This window comes from Alligator sinensis, unplaced genomic scaffold (genome assembly GCF_000455745.1).
Source record: "Alligator sinensis unplaced genomic scaffold, ASM45574v1 scaffold956_1, whole genome shotgun sequence".
Taxonomy (NCBI): domain Eukaryota; kingdom Metazoa; phylum Chordata; order Crocodylia; family Alligatoridae; genus Alligator; species Alligator sinensis.
Genome location: NW_005842496.1, coordinates 1,012,151 through 1,036,039, shown reverse-complemented (window position 1 = coordinate 1,036,039; position 23,889 = coordinate 1,012,151). Strand labels below are relative to the sequence as shown.

The 23,889-nt window shown below is 41.7% G+C and overlaps 1 protein-coding gene across 2 annotated transcripts in view; it reads right to left on the bottom strand.

Moving 5' to 3' along the window:
- The window catches only part of PUDP (pseudouridine 5'-phosphatase), a 106,090-nt gene that overhangs the window by 69,344 nt on the left and 12,857 nt on the right, over nucleotides 1-23,889 (bottom strand). The gene's annotated exons all lie outside the window — the stretch shown is intronic.

Genomic DNA, 23,889 nt, shown 5'->3' with positions numbered 1-23,889 from the left:
GCTTCAGAGTTCCTTCAAAAGATACTACAGTCATTATTACAGCGCTGCCGGCACCATTACATTTACATATGACTGCATTGCCCACACACCCGCACTTCTAATTCCAGGGGCTTCATTGTAAGAGTTAACTCTGGGCTATATTTTGCCATACAAAGAATCCTTAGCTTGGGGAAAATCTTTGCATTTTAAGTCTGATTAGTTTTAAAAAAAACCCAAACAAACAAAACCCCCACTAGAGTACAACTTTTCTGGGGCTGGGATTCGTAATGCTGGTGGATAGGTCCAATCAAAAAAGATGTAGCTAATTAAATCTCTGAATTTAATCCTCAAATACTTTAGTTTAGTATAAATATAATCTCTGCAAGAACACCAAAAGCCAGTTTCTTACCATGCTTTCATTTTCTCTCTTCAAACTGTCCCTTGCATAGGAATCTTTCAGCTTAAGTTTGAGGTAATAGTAAAACAAACAATTTATGAGTCTGCTTCCTCTTCCCCCCTCCTTCCACATCTTTAAAAAAGCTTCCTATATTTACTGATGAAAGCTGGTGAGAAAACTGTGGACACACCTTTTAACCCCAATGAAACAAGGTGCCTAGAAAAAAAAAAAACATTTAGAAGGGATGAGTGAGAAAATGGTCAATGTTTTCTTGAAAAAAAAAAAAAAAAAAAATAGAAACCTTTCCCCATAATGGGTATGTCACAGGATGGGGTCCTTAAGGATGGCCGCATTATCCTTAGGGCCCCTCGACCGTGCCAGTTTGGCCCGCTGGGCACCCTCTATTCTCACTCTGCGCCTCACTGGCGCCTGGGCTGTGTGCACCCCACATGCCACGCCCTCTCTGGTGCTGGGGTCTGTGCACCCCAAATACAATGCTATGCCCTCTCTGGCGCTGGGGGTCTCTGCGCCCCCCAAAGGGGTCTATGAACCCCAAAGTGCCGTGCCCTCTCTGGCGCCAGGGTCCCCATGCTGCAGTGGGCCCCCTATGAGGCCTCCTCCTTCCCTAAATAGCCTCACCCAAACCACCAGTCTTATACAACAGCAAACAAAACACAAGCCCCTGGGCTATAACGTAATACAGAAGGTCAGGGTGTGCTCTGACACTTTTAAAAGGATCAGGTTTCGTCCCTGGCACTAAGTGTCTAATAGGCTCATGGAGCCCCCTTAGCCCTAGGTGTAGCATATTAGGCAGTTGCAGCATTACTGGGCATTTCCTCCCTGGAGGCTCCTTCCCCTCTGGCTGCTAGCAGGAAACTGCCTTTCTGGCCTCAGCCCTGGGGTTTATATATGAGCCAGGCCCTGCCCCTTCCAGTCAGCTGACCGCTGGCAGGTATGGACCAATTAACTCATTCTGGCTACCCTGGTAACCAGCAGCTGGGACTCCCCACTTCTAGTTTCAGCTCTTTAAAGAAGCAGGGCACCTTAGTGCTCCGCGACAAGGTACAACTGACAAATAGAAGACTTTTAACAGTTTTGAACTCCCCTAAGATCTTGATAGGAAACCAATAATTTAACAAAAAGAGTGAGACTGGAAGGGCTTTCATAAAGCAAAATAAGCAATCCAGGTTTAAGTAAAACCTGCTTTCCTTTGTTTCTGTTTTCTCACCCACAGTTTATTTAAACACTTTCAGAGCCTCTAGTCTAAGTTTCGCAATTTTCAGCAGAATAGATCTATACCACTGGCAGACTGGCACACTGTATCGAAACAAACACTTTCTGGATTAACTCCCATCAAAACAAACAATCAAAACCCCTTCCCTTCTAAAGACTGCACTTGCCAACTATTTCCTTTTATTTTGGTAAATTGGGTTTAACAGAAGACAAATTGTGCACATTTATAGTGAGAATGTCTTCTACTCAATGCTTGGCAAGTACTATATGGACAAGATGAATGTTGCTCAAAATTTAAATTCTAGGCCAGGTACAGCTGTTCAAAAAGCCCAAGGCAGAAGTGAGCTAAGTTACACACTTTAAGCATCATAGGTTAGTTCAGGAGTGAGCAGAACACACTTCTGCCCTTTGGAGGGGATGGGGGGCACACAGGCTGCCTCCACTGTCCAAGGACAGAAGGTTGGAGGTGCTCCCAAATGCCTCCCAGTAGGCTCCCTGCTGCTGAACACAGCCCCGTAGCCACATCTGATTGGCTGCCAGGTCCATGTGACAGAATCCTCCATCCAGCCTCACCCCCACAATTGGCCAGAGGCAGCCTACAATTGGCCAGAGGCAGGGCATGTAGTTGGGGAGAAATTCTGTGCTGGCTTGGGTCTGTGACAGCCAGAACAACTGAGCGCAAGTTCAGTTCCAACACACCTCCTTGACAGTGGGGACTTAGCAAGGGGCTAGGATGTTGGTGAAAAGAGACCTAACTTGAGTCAGTAGGCCATCTGGTACAGAAGTTCTATAAACCAATCTAACCTAAATCGATTAAATCTGATACCAGATCAATCCAGGCCTACCTTAGACCAGGTTCCACCATTTTTTAAACCAGTCTATGTGCGCTGAACTTGAGTTACCTGTGTAGACCAGTTTCTAATCACTTGTTTCAGTTTATGAACAACATCTGTACCTGGCCCTAATCTCTGGCATGGCTATAGTACAGAGGGAAGACTGAATAAAGAGGGACAACAAATTAAAACTTGGTTGTAGTCTGACAAAAAACACTCTTTGCTGCTATACTCCATTAGTCTATATATTAGTTCATATGAACTACTACTATTAAATTGGTCTTCTTGTCCTAAGACCAGCAGATGGTTCCAATTTGAGATCAGTGACAAACATTTGGGTTATTTCCTGTCATCTCACCTGGAGTGAAGTGAACCCAAACAGTGAAGAAATACAGCACTATATTCAACACCACAGTATTTTAGTTTCAGGGTTCTGTTTCAATAACTAAAATTAAAGTTGACCCAGGAAATTCAATAAGAGCCCATTTTACTTTGGTGCGCTCCATACCAGCTTTGCAAATGGGTCAGAAAATAACCTTCAGGGTAGAGGAAAAAAAATGTCTTCTCTAACAATCATGGCAGACACTGTTTAAACAATTTAATGCAGGGAAAAAGTTAAGTTCATTACAGGTATTATCATGGTTGGCCCATATAACACACAGGTTATATATCACAATGCCCACCTAGATCAGCAGAAATTCAAGTGACTTGGCTCTGAAAGGTGCCAAGACTGATAGCCTTAAGAAGCAAAAAATGAAAAAGAAAATCTGCTCATTTGGCACTATCAAGTGGTGTTCTCAGCAAGCTAAGGTGAAGCTGAATAACAGTATAATGCTTAAGATATGTTATAGTCCCACTTTTCCTGCGTTTCTGAAGTAGGAAATGTTATTAAATCTTCTCACATTCACCAATAAGCAGCAAACTATATGGAAATAAAATATATATATAAGGCTATCAAAGAATAAAATTGCAGAATATTAGAATTTCCTTGCAGAGGTATAAAATAACCATATTTTTAACTATGCATAAGTGACCCCCCACCATTATACGTAAAGATTTAAGACTAAATGCCACCTGAATTTTAAGCATCATGACTGTGAACTGTTTTTTTTTAATTTGTTTTTTTTTATCAGAAATACTTAATAACATCCAGATTGCTGACCTAAACATAAACAGTTGGGGAATGTCACAGTTTACAGACCGAAAAGCACTTCATGAGCAAATCTGTATGTTTTAAAATATTTAATTTATTGTTTTTATTAGAACAGCATGTGTTAGGCAATGAAAAAAAGTCATGAAAAGTCTCTCCCCCAGATGCCAATACATCAACATACTTTAAAGCCCAGCAGTTTCAATGGAATTACTCACATGCTTTAATAAGGTCCACACGTAAGAATTTTGCTGAACTGGGGGCCCAAATAGCCTACTTCTTACATTTTTCTCAACAGTTATTCATAAAGGAGTATGTTTACAGAAATGATTTTCTCAAAGGGATCACCTCCTGTACAGTATCCTGCTTGAACTTGTGAAACTTTACTTTTAGGCACTGCAGTTAAATGCGTTGGGAATTATTATAATCCCTAGTTTCCTGTATCATGACTTCATATAATATTACTCTCGAGAAACAAAGAGGTTTTTACAGGTTGTGCCTTTATTATTGAAGAGTGCACAACCTTTGCTATTCTATTATTAAAGAGTGTTCAAGTCTTGCTGAATCCCCACTTCAAATGTCTTATACAGATGTGGAAGCTTTACGTACCTGAACAGACTTGCAGAGCTACGGCACCAACAATAAATATGGACAGGTGAAATAACCTAGGGTTAATCTCCAATCACAATCTGGGTAAACTTCTTAAAAACAAGCAACACTGAGTGTATGCGTGGATTTTACACATGTAGGATGCCATGCACATATACATATATATACATATATATATATTTTGTTCTGTGTCTTCTTAGAGATAAAAGAAAACACACAAGCTTTCTCTTGGGAGTCTGTAGCAGTATCTAAGTATCAAATACTGCTACTATTCAGAGTTTTGGCATCCTTGTGAACATGGGGTATCTCAAAAAATGTTGAACAAAATAAAGTCAGGTTAGATTTCTTCCTATGCAAAAAGAAACAAAAACATAACTTTCTAAATGGAAAGAGAGAATGAATAGTGAAAGTAATTGAATTCTTAAGTTCTTAGGTAGATCTGCAAAACAATGGAAAGGAAAGGAATGAGCTAGCCAACTCTCACTGAAATTCAGTAACAGAGTAACTCCATTTTCTGTCTTTGAAAATGTTTCCTTTCCTTCTAAATCTTCTTCCTTTCTTTTACTTGGACATTATGAGCATGACATACTCCCCACCCACTATATATCATGGGGCATGACTGGTTTCATTCTCAAGTTGCACATTCAATCTACAGTCATTTTTATAGTGATCCTTCTATATAAAAACCAGTGGCTGTTCCATTGGTACTGCTTACAGTGTGTAAAAGCCAGTTACAATAAATACAGATAAAGTGACAAGAATGACAGAAGTGCTGGATTGCTCAACTGGTCTTCCAGCTAGTAAGTAAGTAAGTAAATAAATAAAGGTCAGAGACTATCCGAGAAGCTGGAGGTCACTTGGCACCATAACATACTGTAAAACCTGATCTGCTAAAACCACCACAAAGGTTCTGAATTAGAAGTACAGGTCTATCTAGGTAAGGGTTGTATTTGTCCTCATTTCAGTATCTAAATAACTTGACTTAATCAACTGCCCTTGGTTTGAGAAGACAGCTTACAACAAAAAATTAATGAATGAAGTCTGGCTTTGGAGGAGGGTGTTATCTATGTTTCTTTCTTTTTTTAATTAATTCTGACAATGTACAGTATATCCAACAGAAAAAAGTTACAAGGCAGGACAACTTCATTTGATTTACTTGTGAAACCTACAAGTTTGTCAACAGAAAGAAGAAGACCAGAGACCTTAGATCCTTTAAGGAATACAAAAGGCAATCTAGTTACAGATGATGCAGTCTTTAATGCCATTTTTACTTCTGTCTTCACAAATAGGGGCACATGAGATTTACTTAGACACATTGTACATTGTCATATTGGCAGGGAAAAGTGGGATGCACCCTAATGTAATGAAGGAACTGGCTGAGAAAATTTCAGAGCCATTGGCTATCCTTTTTGAGAACTCTTGGAGGTCAGATGAGATCCGAGATGACTGGAAAAGGGCCAATACAGTACTCATCTTTAAGGAAGGAAAGAAGGAGAATCTGGGGAATTACAGTCTAGTCAGCCTGACCTTAACACCTGGGAAGATCATGTAATGGGTCTTCAAACAACCAGTTGTGAAGGTGTGAATCCGTTGAGGAGAGCAAGATGAACAGAAACAGCCAGCATGAATTTACCAACAAGTCATGCCTGACCAACCTGATTTCCTTCTGTGATAAGCTGAAGGGGCCTGTGGGTGGGCAGAAAGTAGTGGATGTAATATACCAGCAGTGGCCAACCTGCTGCTCCGGAGTCACATGCGGCTCTTCAGAAGTTAATATGCATCTCCTTGAATCTTTGCTTCCAAATGGAAGCTGGTCACCTTGTGCTTGTGTGAAGATTCAAGGAGACGCATGTTCATAGGCGACGCATGCGGGGGACACACGCCCCCGCGAGACCGGATGCCACCGAAGCCACCATCGACTTCTGTGGCCAGTCGCCGCTCGCCACCCACTCCCTCCTTGCCCTCGATGTGGCTGCCGGTGTTTGCAGGTGGTCCCCGCTGCTGCCTACAAATGATGTCCCCCCCAGCCTCAGAAGGCACCAGTCGTTCATGACATATTATTTTCTGAAGTATCACATGTGGCTCTGGAGCTGCAGGTTGGCCACCCCTGTAATATACCTTGAATTAAGCAAGGTAGACAAGGTTCCTCAGGTGAATCTGATATCTTTTATTAGACCAACCCAAATAGTTGGAGAACAGTTATTAAGCAAGCTTTCGGGTTCAAAAACCCTTCGTCAGGCTAAGGAAATTTCAGCAGTTGGTGTGTGCTCTTCCTGGATGGAATGAAAAGTAAAGAAGCCAGAGGCTGGGCTGGGGAGTCAGTTGTCAGGCAGATAATAATGTGTCATAAATCCAATGTCTATATTTAGTCCATGATTTTTAGTATCCAGGAGGTTGATGAACTGGAGTTCATAGGCTTGTCTCTGGGAAGTGTTGTGTAAGTTTCCTTTGAGGATCAGGATTGAGAGAGTGGTTTTCTTGTGAGAAATGTGCCCCCACCGGTAATTGGGTATTTCTGTCTTTGATAGATTTCCGGTGTGCGTTCATTCTGGTGCGCAGTTGTTGTTTGGTCTCTCCTACATATTTTCCATCAGGGCATTTGGTGCATTGGTCTGTGGGTTTCTTGTATAACGTGGTCTGTATTATATAAGAAACCCGCAGACCAACATACATATCTGCACTGAACCAGCAATCACCCTAAACACACCAAAAAAGCTGTGATATACAGCCAAGCCCTCAGATACCACCTCATTAGTACTGAAGAGAACACCCGGGATTTGCCACCTCACCAATCTTAAAAAGGCTTTCACCCAACAAGGACACTCCTCCAAAGAGATAGAGTGCATGTTTGAAAGAGCCACCCGGATACAACATGAAGAACTGCTGCAGTACAGAAGAACCCCCCCCACAAATTGCACACCATTGGTTATGACATATCACCCCTCCATTGAACCTGTACGAAAAATCCTCAAACAATTGCAACCCATACTACAAAGAGACCCTATTCTTAAAAAGATCTTCCCAGAGCCACTCATCCTATCCTTCAAACAAGCATTGAATCTTGCTAACCTCATCACCAGAAGCAAACTTCCTCAAGCTCAGAACACACCAAAAGGATCCAGACCGTGCCATGACAAGAAATGCAAAACCTGCCAACACATCTCCACCCCCCCCACTATTACTACACCCCACAACAGAGCCATCAGCATCCCAGGATCTTACAGCTGCACCTCCAGAAATGTAATATACCTCATCCAATGCACCCAATGCCCTCATGGAAAATACGTAGGAGAGACCAAACAACAAATGCACACCAGAACGAACGCACACCGGAAATCTATCAAAGACAGAAATACCCAATTACCGGTGGGGGCACATTTCTCACAAGAAAACCACTCTCTCAATCCTGATCCTCAAAGGAAACTTACACAACACTTCCCAGAGACAAGCCTATGAACTCCAGTTCATCAACCTCCTGGATACTAAAAATCATGGACTAAATATAGACATTGGATTTATGACACATTATTATCTGCCTGACAACTGACTCCCCAGCCCAGCCTCTGGCTTCTTTACTTTTCATTCCATCCAGGAAGAGCACACACCAACTGCTGAAACTTCCTTAGCTTGACGAAGGGTTTTTGACCCCAAAAGCTTGCTTAATAACTACTCTGTAACTATTTGGGTTGGTCTAATAAGAGATATCAGATTCACCCAAGGAACCTTGTCTGCCTATGTCCTTAGACCAACATGGCTACAACCTAGACCCCTTGAATTAAGCAAGGCTTTTGACACTGTCTCTCATGACATTCTCATTAACAAGCTAAGGAATAAAGACTAGATAATAGTACTGTAAGGTGAACACGTAACTGGTTGGATCATTACGCTCAACGAATAGTCTTCAATGGCTCAATATCTAGCTGGGAGGAGGTATTGAAGAGGTTCCTTGGGATCTGCTCTGGGTCCAGTATTATTTAATAGCTTCATTAATGATTTGGATGATGGGATTAAGTGCAGGTTTAGCAAATTTGCTAATGACACCAACTTGGGTGGAGTTGCAGACAATCAGGAGAATAGGGTTAAGAAACAGAATGATGGTAGAATGGAAAGATGGTCCAAAAATCAAGCAGACAAAATTTAATGACGACAAATGTTTAGTCCTGCACTTGAGACAGAATATCTGCATGCAGAAGTACAGATTGAGAAATGACTGGCTAGGCTGCAATACAATAGAGAAGGACTGGGGTGTTATAGTGGACTCTAAGCTGAATACGAGCCAACAGTGTATTCTTCTTGCAAGGAAAGCCAACAGCATACTGAGTTGTACTAAGAGAAATGTCACTTACAAATCAAGGCAAGTGATGCATCTGTTGTACTCAGCACTGGTGAGGCCTCAACTGGAGCACTATGTCCAGTTTTGGGCCCCACAATGGACAGATTGGAAAGAGTCTAGTTGAGTGCAACAAAATGGTTAGATGGCTGGGCAGCAAGACTTCTGAGGAAAATCCGAAAGAGCTAGGGTTATTTAGTATGGAGAAGAGAAGAGTGAGGGGGGAGCGGGAGATTTGATAAGACTTGAAATACCTGAAGAGTGATGACAGAGGGGATGAAGATGTGCTATTTCTGTGGCCATAGAAGACAGGAGAGGTAAGAGATAACGAGGAACTTTCTGAATATGAGGGTAGTTAAACATTGGAACAGGCTGCCTAGAGAAGCTGTGGAATCTCAATCCCCGTACATTTTAAAGAGCTGGTTAAACAGATGCTTGGTTGGGGTGGTTTCGTTAGGGACGATCCTTTCTTGAACGGAGAGCTTCAACTAGCAGACCCTGTGAAGTCCTTTCTAGCTGTCCTTTCCTGTGAACGTAACTTACTTGTACACTTTAGTTCCTTTGAAGAAGTATGTCAAATGGTTTGATCTTTCTCTGAAGAGGTTAGTAAAGCAGAATTCAAATGATATAAAGTTGAATGCTACATTCTGCAAAGATATGTTGAAATCAGGTCCTAAAATCCAAATTTGGCTAGTTCTGTGCTTTCTTTCACAGGGATGAAAGAAAGTGACTTGAAGAAGGGAGAAAGTTTATGTTCCAATCATAAGTTTTAAGCACCACAGTTTGGATGCAAGATTTTATCCCAAAGTGGCAAGGTTTATTTTCTGGAACCAATTTAGCCAAATGGGGGGGGAATCTTAATAAGATTCTTGCTTAGCACAGAGGAAATTTCTTTAGATTGTATCACTATTGACACTGAACAAAACACAGAATTCCATGACTTTCAAAAGAAGTTTACTGTCAGCCTTGATAACATCTCTTTTATCCCCCATAGTTTATGCGGGAGGGTACAAGGTATGCAAGCTATTGAAAGGCTCACTTTGGAAGCAAAGAATGAAAGCAATTATAGAACTGAATATAATTTACAGACCTGAAAGACTTTCTTGCACTGATTAAAACACTGCTGGCAAGATGCAGCACAGTAAAAAGTATTAACTTTGTTGAAGTTGACGGCAAAAATGCCCTGTTAAACAGAACAAAAGTTGCTTCTTTATCACAAGTGCCACTCCACTGATGGCAGATTGGTGGTGATAACTGTGACAGTGTTCTTTTTTTCTATTTTATCAACATTTTAAAGGATAGTGCTAAAGGATATAGGAGTTAAACGCACACATGAAAAGAACTAGGAACACTGAAACATAAGATATTTTCCAAAATACAGCCTAGGACAGGAGTTTGCATCCTCCAGCCAGCAAGGTCCAATCCAGCCAGTGGATGTCCAATTTGGCAAAAGTATCTGTAGCACAAAGCTGCACTCTGCCATCCATCCCTGCAGCTCTCCTCTCTGCTGTGGAGCCTGCTGCTATGTTGCATCTGTACTTCTTGCACTGCAGAGGGGTTGGAAATATGCAGTGAGAGTGAGCGCAGACAACCGGTGAGCGCTGGGAAGGGCATAGAGACTTCCTGCCCACAGCAACAGTGGGACTGCAAGGTCCACTTGGGCCAGGAAAAGGCTGCTGACTCCTGGCCTAGGATGTTAGCAAGGAACCACAAACCCAGAAAGGGAGAGAGGAGACAATAGATAAAAGAGAGATTCAAAACACTGCCTGTTCCAAATAGCACAATGGCTTTGGCTTTAATACAAGGAGTAAAGGGATGAACTAACTGCAGTGTGGCAGACTTCCAAAACAGTACTGTGGAAGGAGGTCACTTAAACAACCACATAGAGTGCACTGTATATTGATAATACCCAGTCTTTCCTATCCTTCTCCCCCTGTGAAAATCTAGCATGTCATCCAGCAAAGCAATACTATCTGGCCCCAAGGCATTTTTACAGTTGATCCCTTGATTTGGTCAACAACATGACTAATTTTAAATACATTTAGACTTGCTCTTAACATGATTAAATACTAAGCTCTTTTTGAAGAGAAATAGTTTCTCCCTTAGACTTTTCCCCAAATGCTTTAAACAAAAGGAGCTACAGGTATTTGTTTTTTTACCGTTCAGATTTTCAGGTTGACAAAGGGAGAAGAGCAAAAGGGTAACTGTCTTGGTGAATAGCAGGTCTGACAAAAATGTGTTGTAGAACTTGAACTGAGATTATGTAATAAACACAGAGGGGTAACAAGATGAACTTCAGCTTTATGAGGGGGAAAAAAACCCAACCTGAAAATACAGGATAGGTCATGGACGTAAGAGACTGGCACAGTACAAGAACCTAAAGAGAACAGAATAAGATTCATGCTGTGAAAGGAATGGGCAATTCTCTGTAACAGCCAAAGGTTTCAGAAGCAAGTATATTCCCCTACTGACTCAACATTACATGCAGTCTCAGTACTGACAACTTGAAGTTTATGTTAACTCCTGTGATATCTGCATATGTGCATGTGTAGGAAGTATTTTAAAAGCTTCAGTTACTAGAATCAGGATGCTAGAATCATACTAAGGGAACTGGTAGGCAGAATCTCATGGGAGGTAAGTCTATTGGAACTGGTTGCACCTTAAAGAGGACATATTAAGGCAGCAAGAGCAGGCTAGTCTGGTGGGAATGAAAGAAAAGAATTGCAAGAGACCAGCTTGGATAAACAGCAGACTCTTCAAAGTTGATAAGAGTTGAAATGTAAAAACTAATCAATCTAATCAATCTTACAAAAACTGGAAACTTGGCATATTAGTAGGGATGAGTATAAGAATAACGCATGCAGAAAAACAATCAGGAAGGCCAAAACAAAAACTGAGATTCAACTAACAAAAAACTATTCTACAGGTATGTTCTAATACTCTTTTACATTCTAGGTCCCTTGTCAGCTATATCTCAATTCTTACTATCTCCTTCAGCAATCAGAAAAAAGTTTATCACTGTCCTCTTTATAACCATGGGCATGCAGGGAGACAATGAGGAAAGCCAGGACACAATATAATGGTCTTAAATTACAACACGGGAAATTTAGGTTGGATATAAGGAAAAACTTTCCATTCATAAGAATGGTTATGTGCTGGAACAGATTATCTAGGGAGGTGACAGAAGCTCCATGCTTGGAAATTTTTAAGAGTAGGTTAAACAGACAATTGCCTGGAATGGCTTGTGTAAGGATGATCCTACCTTGAGAAGGGGGTTGGGACTAAATGACTTTCTGAGGTTCCTTTCAACCCTATTCTTTATGGGTGCCTATTAGGGCTGGGTGCAGCTTTGGTCCCTGATTTGATTTGGTGGAGATTAGGCCCAATTCAGTGGCCGAAACTCCAAATCAAATCAGGAGACCCTTTAATCTCTCTGAATCAAATTGGAAACAGCTGAATCAACTCAGAGAGATTCAGAAAGATTCAGTGGCTTGGATATGGACACAGCTTTAAATGTTTTTTCTACATACCTTGAGATACCAGGTGGCTCATGAATGCTGCAATGGTGGGGCAGACTGAGCATTCCACAGGAGCATGGGGGGCTCCCCAGAGCGCTCAGCAGCAGACCCGGAAGCGGATCAGACCCCCGGTGCCTCCCCAGCTCAGCAACTGATGCCTCCTGGGGGGGGCATCTGGAGTCCCACTGTGGCCGATAGCCGAGCCGGGGGGTGTGGGGGCATGCGCTCAGCGGTGGACCTGGAAGTGGACTGGAAGTACTTCCAGGTTCACCACCGAGCACGCGTACCAACCCCACCCCGTGGGATGCTCCATCTGCCCCAGTATTGCAGCGTTCGCGAGCCATGCCTGGTACCTCAGGGTATGTAGAAAAAAACATTTCAAGCCATGTCTATGGCCAAATTGTTGGTTCTCCAAATCAGCATCGAATCTTCAGATACAGACTCAGCTGAATCAAATCAGGAACAGTGATTCGAATCAACAAATCAAATCACTGTCCCCAATTCAGGCTGAATTCAAATTAAATACAGCCCATTTCACACACCCCTAGTGCCCATACACGTGCAGCAAGGCTGCTCTGACACCTTGTAATTATAGCTTGTCAAAGTAGGCTTGATTAATCAAGTCTGCTGGAGCGCAGTAATTACTGTGTTCCAGCAGACTCTAGCATCATGTATATCAGCATCCCCACACTGAAAAATGGTGGCAGGCGTGCTTTAACCAAAGCTCGTTCAACGAGCTTTAGTTCAAGTGCCCCTGTAGCCATTTCTCAGCATAGGGACAGTGATACACATGACACTTCAGAAGCTTTAAGTAGATCAGCTCTCGGAGCTGCTCTAATTAAAGCGCCCTCACTCCCCCAGTCTTGGGGCACATGTATAGATGCCCTATAATTCTATAATCCTAAAGTGCTGCATGAGGATCTGTTTTCATTTTTAAAAATACAGTTCTAGCCCTCATGGAAATACAGAAAAGCTTAAACTATGAAGCTAATGAATCCTAAGAGTATCTTAAGATTTATCCTATGATTTTTTAACTTGAAAATAAGGCAGTCTCCCACTACTACTTATTAGAAGGGGGTGGCCAAGATAGACCCTGTGGGTTGGAATCATCAGGAATGAACAATGGATATCAGTGTATTGGAACAGAACTGTCCAACTTCTGAGATTGGAGTCGCACATGCCCTGGGGCTGCCTCCCTGAACTCCCCCTGCCTCTGCAAACACATCCCACCTCCCTTAGCTGTGCACACACCCCAGCCCACCATGCCACATACAGTCCAGCTCCCCACTCTCCATGCACAGCCTAGCTTCCCCCCCGCAATGCACAGCCCAGCTCCTTCCACTGCACATAAAACCCAGTTCTTTCCTTGTTCATGCATAGCCCAGTTCCCCCTCCTGGCCATATGTGCCATATGGGCAGCACCACCTTCCAGATGTGCACGTCCTATGACAGCCTACCTCAAGTACACAACATGGGTAGCCTGACTCCCTCTGTCTCTGAGCACACAGCTCACACAGCCTGGCATCCTCCCCCACCACATGCACAGCAAAGCAGCCTGTCCACCTACCGCCACCGTCCCACCCCCAGAAGCTGGGACAGGAACCAGAAGCCATAGAATGGAGGGGGAGCCTGGAGACCCTGACTGCCACCAGCCCAACAACAATGGGTAGAGTGGTGGCTGGGCAGAAGCCTGCAGCTGCATGTGGCCTGTGGGCCTCCAGTTGGACAGCTCTGTATTAGAACACATAATGAATATCTAAAATGGTTTTAGCAGAAGTGAAGTTCAAAAGGGATCTGTTAAAAGGCATCTATGTGGTTTTTCATGCAGCTGTCAAATGGCTCTCTCAGTATAGATACATTTCATCCATAAACATCTGACACTTGTGTTGGCATCGGACTCCAGCCCCAGGCTACACAAATATCAGCCAAATTTGCTCAGCTTTGGCAGAGAAAAAGCAGATTCAAAGTTTGAGGGCTTTCTGAGTACAGATCATGTGGTAAAGTTGCTGTTCAATTGCAAGAAGTCAGTGCAAGTAACCAAAGACTAGCTGTCCACCAGGCATGGCTCTTGGGCTAGGGACAGACATTCGAAAAGCCTGAGCCTGAATTGATTCAATCTTTGCAAGTTAGTCTAACCTGCAAAGTTTGAACTGATTTGGGGGTGGATAGACATTCCCTTTTAATTCCAGAAATGCAGGCACATGCCTGCAGTGGCTCAGACTAGAAGCTGGGGGTGGGGCTAGAGCAGCCCTCCCTTCCCTTCCACTAAACTGGGCTGAGGGGGTGGGGGTGTGGCCAGACCCTGGCAGGACGCTCAGATTAGCCTAGCACGGAACCGATAACAGTGTTTATCACCCTCGAACTCAGTGTTTATCACCCCATTAAGAAAACAAGAGGGACATTACCAGCTACCTGCTGAATCTGCCATTGTCACAGCACAGACCATAGCCAGTATGTGGTCTGCTAGCTAATACACAAATACCTCTCAGCAAGGCAAAGGGGCGGGTGGAATTCCTGCTTAGCACGAAGTGGTGAGGAGGAGAGGGGGAGCAGCCTGCAAGTATCTATTGGGGCTGCAGCCAGGGAGCAGAGGGGAGGGGCCACCCCTGCAGTGGAGCAGACAGCCCCACCCAGCCCAGAGAGCATGTCAGGATGTTGGGGGAGTCTGGTTTAAGTTAAAACAACAAGGCACCTGGGACAGACATTGCATAAGACGGTTTGACGCAAATCAGTTAAGTCTGATGCTACATTCACAAAGTTTATCTCAAACCAGTTTCAACCATTTTCAAATTGGTTTATGTGCACTGAACATCTGTTCTGTTACAGGTTTAAACCAGTTTCTGATCACTTACACCACTTTATGTGTAATGTCTGTCCCTAGCCCATATGGATAAAAGGAGGTGGCAGCAGCAGAAGCTCCTTCCCCCCCACTCTCCTTTGCTTCCTCCTGCAGAGCAGAGGGGCTTCCTTCTGCTTGAGGAAGCAGTGGTGGCAGTGGCTCCCTCCCCCCAGCCTGCCTGCCTCTTCCCGCAGAGCAGCAGGACTTCCCTCCATCTAAAGGCAGCGGCTCCATCCCTCCCTGTCAGCCTGCCCATCTCCGCCTCTTCCTGCAGAGCTGCGGGGCTTCCCTCCACCTGAGCAGAGGTGGCAGTGGCTCTGTCCCACCTGCTCTGCTCCACCTCCTCCTGCGGAGCAGTAGGGCTTCTCCAACCTGAGGAGGTGGCAGTGGTGGGTCCTCTCTCCCCCCTACCCATCCTCCTACCTCCTCCCACAGAACAGCAGGGTTCCCGCCTGCCTCCATGAGGTGGCAGCAGCTCCCTACCTGCCTGAGGCGGAGCCCCAGCAGCCAATCACTGCCAGCCCTCTCGGCAGCACATGCACAGTTGCCCAAAAGTGTTATGGACAGACAGACACACAGACAGACTAGGCGCTTTATTATATTAGAATAATTCCTGAAAATTCAAATTCCTGTTGCTAATTTGAGTGATGGTTTATTTATTTTCTATAAGTACATAAAATAATTCATTGAAATGACCAGTTACTTATCTTTTGGGAAAAGGTATTGGGAAGATCAGCTCATTGATTTCTAAAATGTTACTAAAGACTTTTTTCCTCAAGGAAAAGGTTCAGGACTCTTTGTTTCTCTTCCTGTTTGACACTTTTTATTAGAAATCCAAGTTTCTGCTAAAAATCTAACTATAAAAATGTGTATTTCTCCCAACAGACTTTCGCTGATTTATCCGTCTGGCCTTATGTCACTTGGAATAATCAATAGAAGAAACAGATTAAACTGACCACTGAAAATGAACTGACTCTGGTATTTTTCTAGGCCTTCATACAGTGCCATATTCATCATTAAAGGATCAGATATGAACAAAAACCTTTAGACAGTCAATGCAGAGCCTACTTGGATATAAAAGTAATTAATCAATCAATCAAACAGGAGCATGGTTGCTTAAAAAGGAACTGAGTAGGTACCAGGCATTCGAATTCCTATGCTGCAGTGAGTAAGATCTTAGCAACAATATCAGTATGCAAACTTCTCTTGGCCACAGCAACAGCTAAGTCTTCCTGGCAGGACATTCTACAACATGCTTATGAGAAGCTTCTTGTCTTGTCAAAGCAGGATACCTCTTGTACAAGGTACAAGATACACTGCTGACCACACATGACTATTCTGCTTAAATGGTGACTGCCTTCATGCAGAGCAAGATACTGTTCAAAAAGTGGTTTGAACTACATGTGATCAATGGAGCAGATGTGGGCCTGAAAGCAAAAGATGAATGTGCTATCAAAATCTGGAGAATTAAAGCAACAACAGTCATATATTAACATGAACCATATGCAGAAAAGTGTATAAAAAGTCTATGTTCTTCTCGACATATGTGGAAAAAGTCACATAGCTAAACCAACCACTTAAAGCAAGCATTAAAGGAAATCATTTTAAGAAAAGAATATAACCTTAAGAATACAAGAGGAGGACGATTCTGCTTTCTGGGAAGAAAAAGCAGAATGGGATTTGTAAAACATGCTTAAGTGACCTAGACACCCAAGTCTCACTGACTTTCAGGATTTGCACCTCTCAAGTGCTTATGAAAATCCTGCCTGGGAGCACATTTGATTTACAAAAGTTTGGTTACATTTTAAAGGGTACCTGACATCTAGTAGGAAATGAAATTCTCTTTTCCTGCAAAACAGCGAACAGTGTTCTAAAATTAATTACACCGTCCAACCAGAAAGAGCACTACTAAAAAGACCACACACCGAGAGGTATAGCTTAATAAAGCCAGACTCTCGTTTTGCTTTCAAGAGATTTTGAAAAGTAAGCTTGCCGAAAATCCACATTACTATAGGATGCTAAGCCTAAATAGAAAAAAAAATATCTCGGTTGTGGACTTAATTCTTGAAGTAACAAAGCATTTTATATTGCCTGACTGCCTACTTTCAAACGAGGGTTTCAAAATAACTACTATCTCCTACAACAGTATCTTCTTTAGTAGTCTTATCCTCTGAACCTCTGACTCCCAATCAAAGGTTAGCACACCTGAAGAGAGTCAGACCTTTGGGACTCACTCAGCAACAAAGATGGAGCAAGAAGAAGGTTGTGTTTTATGAACGACACCAGCCTTTCTTTGAAAGCAATAAATCAAATAAGCTGGGGTCTTATTTCTCTGCAGTAGGTTAGGGGACAATTTCCACTAACTTCAGTGGGCTGGAAGATTTTGTTTTTATTTGTTTTAAACTACAATAAGCTTGTGTATAAATGATATTGTAAATTACCACACCTTACATTTTCAATAAGAATCAAATGAGATCCCCTGTCTTGATCCTGAATAAAAGGACTTCTGGGTTTGGGAAATGCATGGTCATACTGCCAGGAAGGAATTCTTAACCCCAGGAAATAAAGTTGTTAGTTAGAAAATCCTGTGTTGCTACCAGTCATACTTTACCAGGGCAAAGGCCAGATGAGGTTTGATAGTGTCACACCTATTCTATTAACATTTCCCAGGCAACATTTTCACTTACAAAATTCAGCCCAGGTCACAGACTTCATCTTGCTGAAATAAAGCAGTATATTCCAATTCCAATATGTGGAGGGAGGGGAGAGGGAAGGACATAATAAATGTATTATTCATACTTCAACTTCCCCCTCTCAGGCCCCCAGTACACAGTCATTTAAAGAAGGGACAATCCATGCTCAATGTTTAAGTTGAAAGAAGTGTATTTTACCTCCCAACATCCATGTGGAATTTTTGAGGGAAAAAGCTATCTGGCTACAATATCCTGTTTTCAGTCTCTATTAACTAGAAAATCTTTAGAACGATGCTTTGGGCTAGACCCCCCAATATAGAAACTGATACAGGGAAAGATACCTGTGGGTATTTCATGTTGGATCACACATAGCACACAGTCTCCCTTCCTTGTGCTACAGCATGAAAGATAGAATCTTACTGGGGAAACTTAAGCAAATGAGGCAAATAACAGCCAGGGACAAATGAATTATAAGGCTCATTATAAGTCATAAACTCTACACTTTCAGGAGTTCAGCCAGCACTACTGCTAATTCTTTTGCTTGGCCCACGTTTCTCTAATATTACCTTACTGTTTTCAGACAAATTTTACACTATCATGCACAGTGACACCAAAACGGTTTTTGGCCCCACACCTACTTTTTTTTTTGTTTAGTAAATAGAAAGATATTAAAAAATGTTTTAATCAAAAGGGTTTTGGTTAAACTTTTATGACTTCACACTCTCCAAAGACTACAATGAATTTCCAAAGATTTAAATCAGTAAATTATGAGACAATGCATATGCCATGAGTCTAATTCATGAGAGAACTTAAGGAAAACTACAGAGATGGAAAAAAGTTTGTGGGTGTTGCTATTAGGGCTATATCTTCAGCGCTCTCAAAGGAGACAGGCTGTGTCTTATTTCACTAGAGAACTGTTCTGGGCACAACTGAAAGGTTATGTTATGATTCCATTTTGAATGTGACGGCTTAAGAGTTACAGGAATCACTGCTGTGTATCCTATTAAATAAAAAAACCCACTCATACTGAGACTCAAAGGGTACAAGAAACTTTATTTTATCATTTTGTTCTTTTGTGAGAGTTATGGTGCTAAAATAAAGGAACAGATATTGCAAACTGGGCAAAGTGTCATTCTATTATTGCTCGATCATTCTTCCTTTCTATCTCAGTGCTGCAAACAGAGGTCAAAGTTTACATCTTGAAACACAAGCAACTTCATTCTCCTCCAGTTCAAATTTAAGAAGTCTTACACTTGAGTTACTCTGTTCTTTTGGGGCATTCAATTTTACTGTGGACAACATTGGGAACAGCTAAATTGCAAGTGCTGCCTGACTACAGATGGAGATGCAGTGTTCCACTTTCATAGTACCTAGCCTGAAATTGTTTATGAAAACTATAATTTATGTGCTTCTTAGCAACAATTTTCTAATATTTTGCTTGCAAATGGGGAAAAATGTTTTTAAAAGGCACATCTCAGATAGCTTGGTAATTACCAGGGATCCTGGTTTTCACCGATAAAAAAAATCCCCAATTTTCAGATTAAGTAATCTAAAATCCAACTTTTTCCACGATTAGTAGTGTTTCATTGTAATCACGGAAAAAGGAAAAAGACATGGAAAATATAAAATGAGGCCTCACCATAAAATTTTAGCTTATGGTACTCTGTCCTAGAGCCTAAAAATGTTCTTTTTCAGCAATTCTATGGCTTGAAGGAATGAGATAAAAGTTGATCCATTGATTTTTCCTACAAGAAACAAAGTAAGGTCTATGGAAAACATGGAGGACATCACCTATTATGTTTACACAGATCTTCTCTAATCAAAGTGAACACAAACTTCCAAAATCCAAATGACATGTTCTTACACCAACTTCAGTTATGTTAGTTATTGTTTTTATTAATGTAATGCCTAGCATCCCAGCCTCCAATCCTGTAAATATTTAATTGTATGCTTTTCCAAGATTTTGTGAACCATACAGTATGTTTTGTTTAAATTCTTACATTTTTAAGCTGTTTTCTTGACCAATTTTAAATATACACAACAGAAAGTAGAGAAAGAATAGAGCTCCATTAATTTCAGTTAACATGCTGCTGGAATTAATTCCACTCAATTTGTCACTTTGGCACACTGAGGGAGGACCACAAAAGGAGCTCTTTTTTTTTTTCTTTTCTTGCTGCATTTTTAAAATGCTATGTTTCTAAAATCATAGAAATAGTTAATATTATTATTTCATTTTATCTGGGGAAGATCTGAATCCTGAAGGACTGCACTAGGCAAATTCATACACCCACATCTTGTTCAGCCTCTAAGGCTTATGCAACTTTTCAGCACCTAAGTCGCTAACGTGATCTTATTTTAACACCACCACAGCCCCAGAATCCCACTAAGGTGCCTATATTTGTTTTGTATCTCCACCTAAGCCGAAAAGTTCCTTAGGTGACCAAAGCTGGCATACTGCATGAGATCAGAAGTTATCCACCTAGGCTTCAAACTAGGCTTTGTTACAATCCCATTCAACCTGAACTGAATTTCCAAAACTTTACTTGCGGCAAAACTACCACAGCAGGCAGTGGTTGCAGTGCTCCTCACCTTTTTCCCAATAGACTAATGATTAGGGCATGTCCCTAGGAAGTGGGGAGCCCTGAATTATGGTCCCTGTTCACAGGGCTATTTATCCATTTTTAGAAAATGACTAATGCATAACCAGCACTGGGAGAAGAGCTAAGGGTTTCCTCCCAGGGCAGTGCCCACCTTATCAAACTTCATAGTCAGGCTTCCTCTCATTTGTTCTTCTTCTGGTCCCATGAATCTTTCACTCTTGGCTGTCTGATGTTCTACTTTCATCTAGGGTTGCCAACCCTCCAGGATTACCCTGGAGTCTCTAGGAATTAGATATAAATTGCCAAAAGACTGCTGAGAGTCATGTGGGAGATAAACGATAGGGCATTCATTAAAATAAATATTACATGTTGAATCTGATTTATACAGTCGTCCAATGGGTTTTTAAAATGTAATAGTAATGTGCATTTGCCCTCCTGATGTAACGTCTACACACCGTAATCCGTAACTGATACATGCAAGCACGAGGACATGCTACGTTGGCGTTGTGTGCTGCAGGCACGTGGGTGTTCCAGAAACCTCCCGGAATAGATTAAAACAAAGTTGGCAATCCTAGTTTCAAAAGGAGATATTTAATATACTCTTACTCTACCTACCCCCAAAATCTACTGATAAGAACAACTTCTAGTGTTAGTTTTAATGTGGGTTTAAACACCCACAAGGTGAGACAGAAGCAGCAGCTGGGGACTTATTTAAATTCCTCCAGCAGATAAGAATCTTCCTTCCCTGCTACATTTCCCTCTCCTTTCCCCACTTCCCAGCCTGCCACAGCTGCTGTTTCTGTCCCCAGTTCCTGCCTTCCTGTAGCCAGGATGCATGTGAAACCAGGGTCAGCTAGGCTAAAGCAGGCAACTGGTTTGATGCAGCTACAGTTAGGCTGGGATATGACTGGCATCAAAACAGGCACAGCCCAATCATTTATACACTAGTCTTCAACAGCAATTAAGTCAAAATACCTAAATTTATTCTGAGGCAAAGAGTTAATTCTAATAATTCACAGGTACTTAATTTGTGACAATGGGTTTGTCAGTCTGTACAGTCTGGGGTTTGGTGTCAGACAAGACATTCAAATGTGAAAATGCCAACCAAGCCAGTTGTCTGTTTTTAGATCTCGATACAGCAGTGCATGTCCCTTTTCCTCTCCTTCTTCCAGGGCTCCCCGCTCCACCGCTAGGCACCAGACAGTGGCAGCAGAGGGGCCTGGAAAGGGAAGGGGAAGGGACATGCTACTGAGCACAGAGAAAAGAGGGGGATTTTTAACTTGTTTTGGGGACTTGAAAGAAGTCCCCAGGTGCTTCTCCCACAGCATGCTTGACTAAAACAGAGGGTCCCTCCTCCTTTCCCCCCTTGGATCTGTCCCTGGACATCTTTCCTAGCTGTCAGGATCCAGCTAGATCCCAAATTGATCCCATCATCTGAAGATGCCTAGGACTGAGCTAAAACTGTTCGCTGAAATAATGGAAAGTTATTCTAACCCCTGGGTAGAATAGGATTGCTCTCCTGAGCTAGACATACTTTTCAGACAAGCAGAGACCAAGACATTAGACAGACTAGGATCCAGGGTTAATATTAACCCTGTTAACCCATGATGCAAACTCATAAGAATTATTTTTTCCCCTTTTTATTACAGTGACTCCATCATATGCCACTGTTAAGGTTGTCTCAGTAACTCCATTCTAGACTCTTAAAATAATTTAGCTGTGGAAAAAAACAAAACAGTTTTACCAAAAAAAAAAAAAGATGAAAGCATTAAAGTTGTTCTAAGGGGGAAAAAAAAACGTAATTCTTTTTAAAGCAAATTACTTTTTACTTAGCACCCGTCTTAAGAACATACTTTGACTTCCATTGACTTTAAATGGAATTTGGAACATGTCCTAGAGTGTGCATGGGTATAGGTTAATTGTCACTAAAGAAGAAGTCATTACAATGCATCACAGTCACTAGCCTGTGAACTGAGATTTACTTAATAGTCTGTAATGGTCTCAAAGGCTTCGTTATGGTCACTTGAGGTGAATAATACTTTTTGGGTGTTTTTTTAAATTTGGGTCATCATTAGGAAGTTACTGAATATACATAATCATCACCTTTGGAGACTTTTTACCTTTCACTAGAGTTCTTGGCAAAAACTCCCATGGGTCTGAGGACTGTAGCTTGTGATGTGTTCTTGTGCCTCTTTACCACTGCACTTGTTAACAGACATAGAAACTCTCATATTTCACAAATGGCCTTGGATATTTATCGTCTATCATGAGGTTTTATAAGTCATCTGCCTTGATCTTTAAGACAGGAACACTATGATAAAGGGCAGCTAAATGAAATTTGTCCCTATTTTACTTAACATTGGAAGTTAGCCAAAGCTCTGAGGGTATACAGTGGATGTAATTAAAAAAATACCATTTTTTTTTTATTAGTAAGGGTTTTTTTTCAATTATCTAAAAGAATATAATCATTAGAGAGAGAGAAAAACTTTTCAGCTATTCTACTGCACCTGCAGGAGTTCAGTTTTAATAATTTAATTTCCAGTTATCACATCAATGAAACTTTCCAAATTATACTTTCTGCCAGTTTTCCAAAGTATGGAATGGAAAAATTCCATTGCCTTTAAGGAAACAATATAAAAAATTACAAAATCACACAAAGTTATTGGTCAGTCAAACGTTTTAACAAATTAATTTTTACGGTTTCATTAAGCATCATATAAAATACTTAAGAATTAGACCACACAAAACAAATGTACCAGCACACCAGCTCCTCTCACTGCTCCTCATTTCTAGATGGCTTCACTCATGGAAAATTAAGTAATTAAATGGAAAAGGGAGAAGGATTAATATCACAACGCTATGATTTACCGTGATAACAACAATGCAAGTTACTATATAATGAGGTAGTGATTCGATATTTTACAATACCTTAGTGACCCAAAATTTTTTAATTTTCCTGAGATATGTATGTCATAAAATGTTGTTTTTAATTTTTAAAGAGTAGAAATTTATCACATTGATGTACTCTTTGCTACAGCCTTTCATTAACTTACCATCATCTAAAGCTAAAAGTATGCTGTAAACCACAAAAAGACTGCAATGGTAGAGGTGAAGATTCTTAGCATTAAAACATTCCCTATTTTAAAATACCCTTTCAGGAAAAAAAGGCTGCGCAGCATTAACTTTTGGCTAAATAAATCTCAGAGAATCAACTGTATGTACATGCAGGTTCCATCTGCACATATAGTTCCCTGGCCTTGATGTCGAATATGCCTGTCCAAAAGGAAATTCTGAAGTCACTCAGACAGTATTATAGGGTGGTGTCAAAAGTTCAGCTCAACTCTTACTAAGCCCAGTTAAAATGTAAGCAAACATACATTCGTGCAATTTAGTACTCTGTTACTTTAAAGGGAAAACCCAACAAGCTAAGCTTGTTGTGGGGAGATAGGAGCCAAAGGGCCACTGCAATAATCAGTCAAGGGGTAGCCCCATGGCAGGACTGGAGTAAAGACTGCAAGTAGCTAGGCTAAGCTTTGAGAGGCCAGCCATCAAGCCAAAGCAGAAACCACCTTATGTGGCTGGAGAGCCATGTGACAGGAAGGGTGGGGCTTTGGACACACAAAACCAAGATCTGAGATCAAGTGGGAAGTCCAGCCCTGTGGGCTTCAAGGTTTTATTAAGGAGCTCCTGCGGGAGATGGCAGGACAC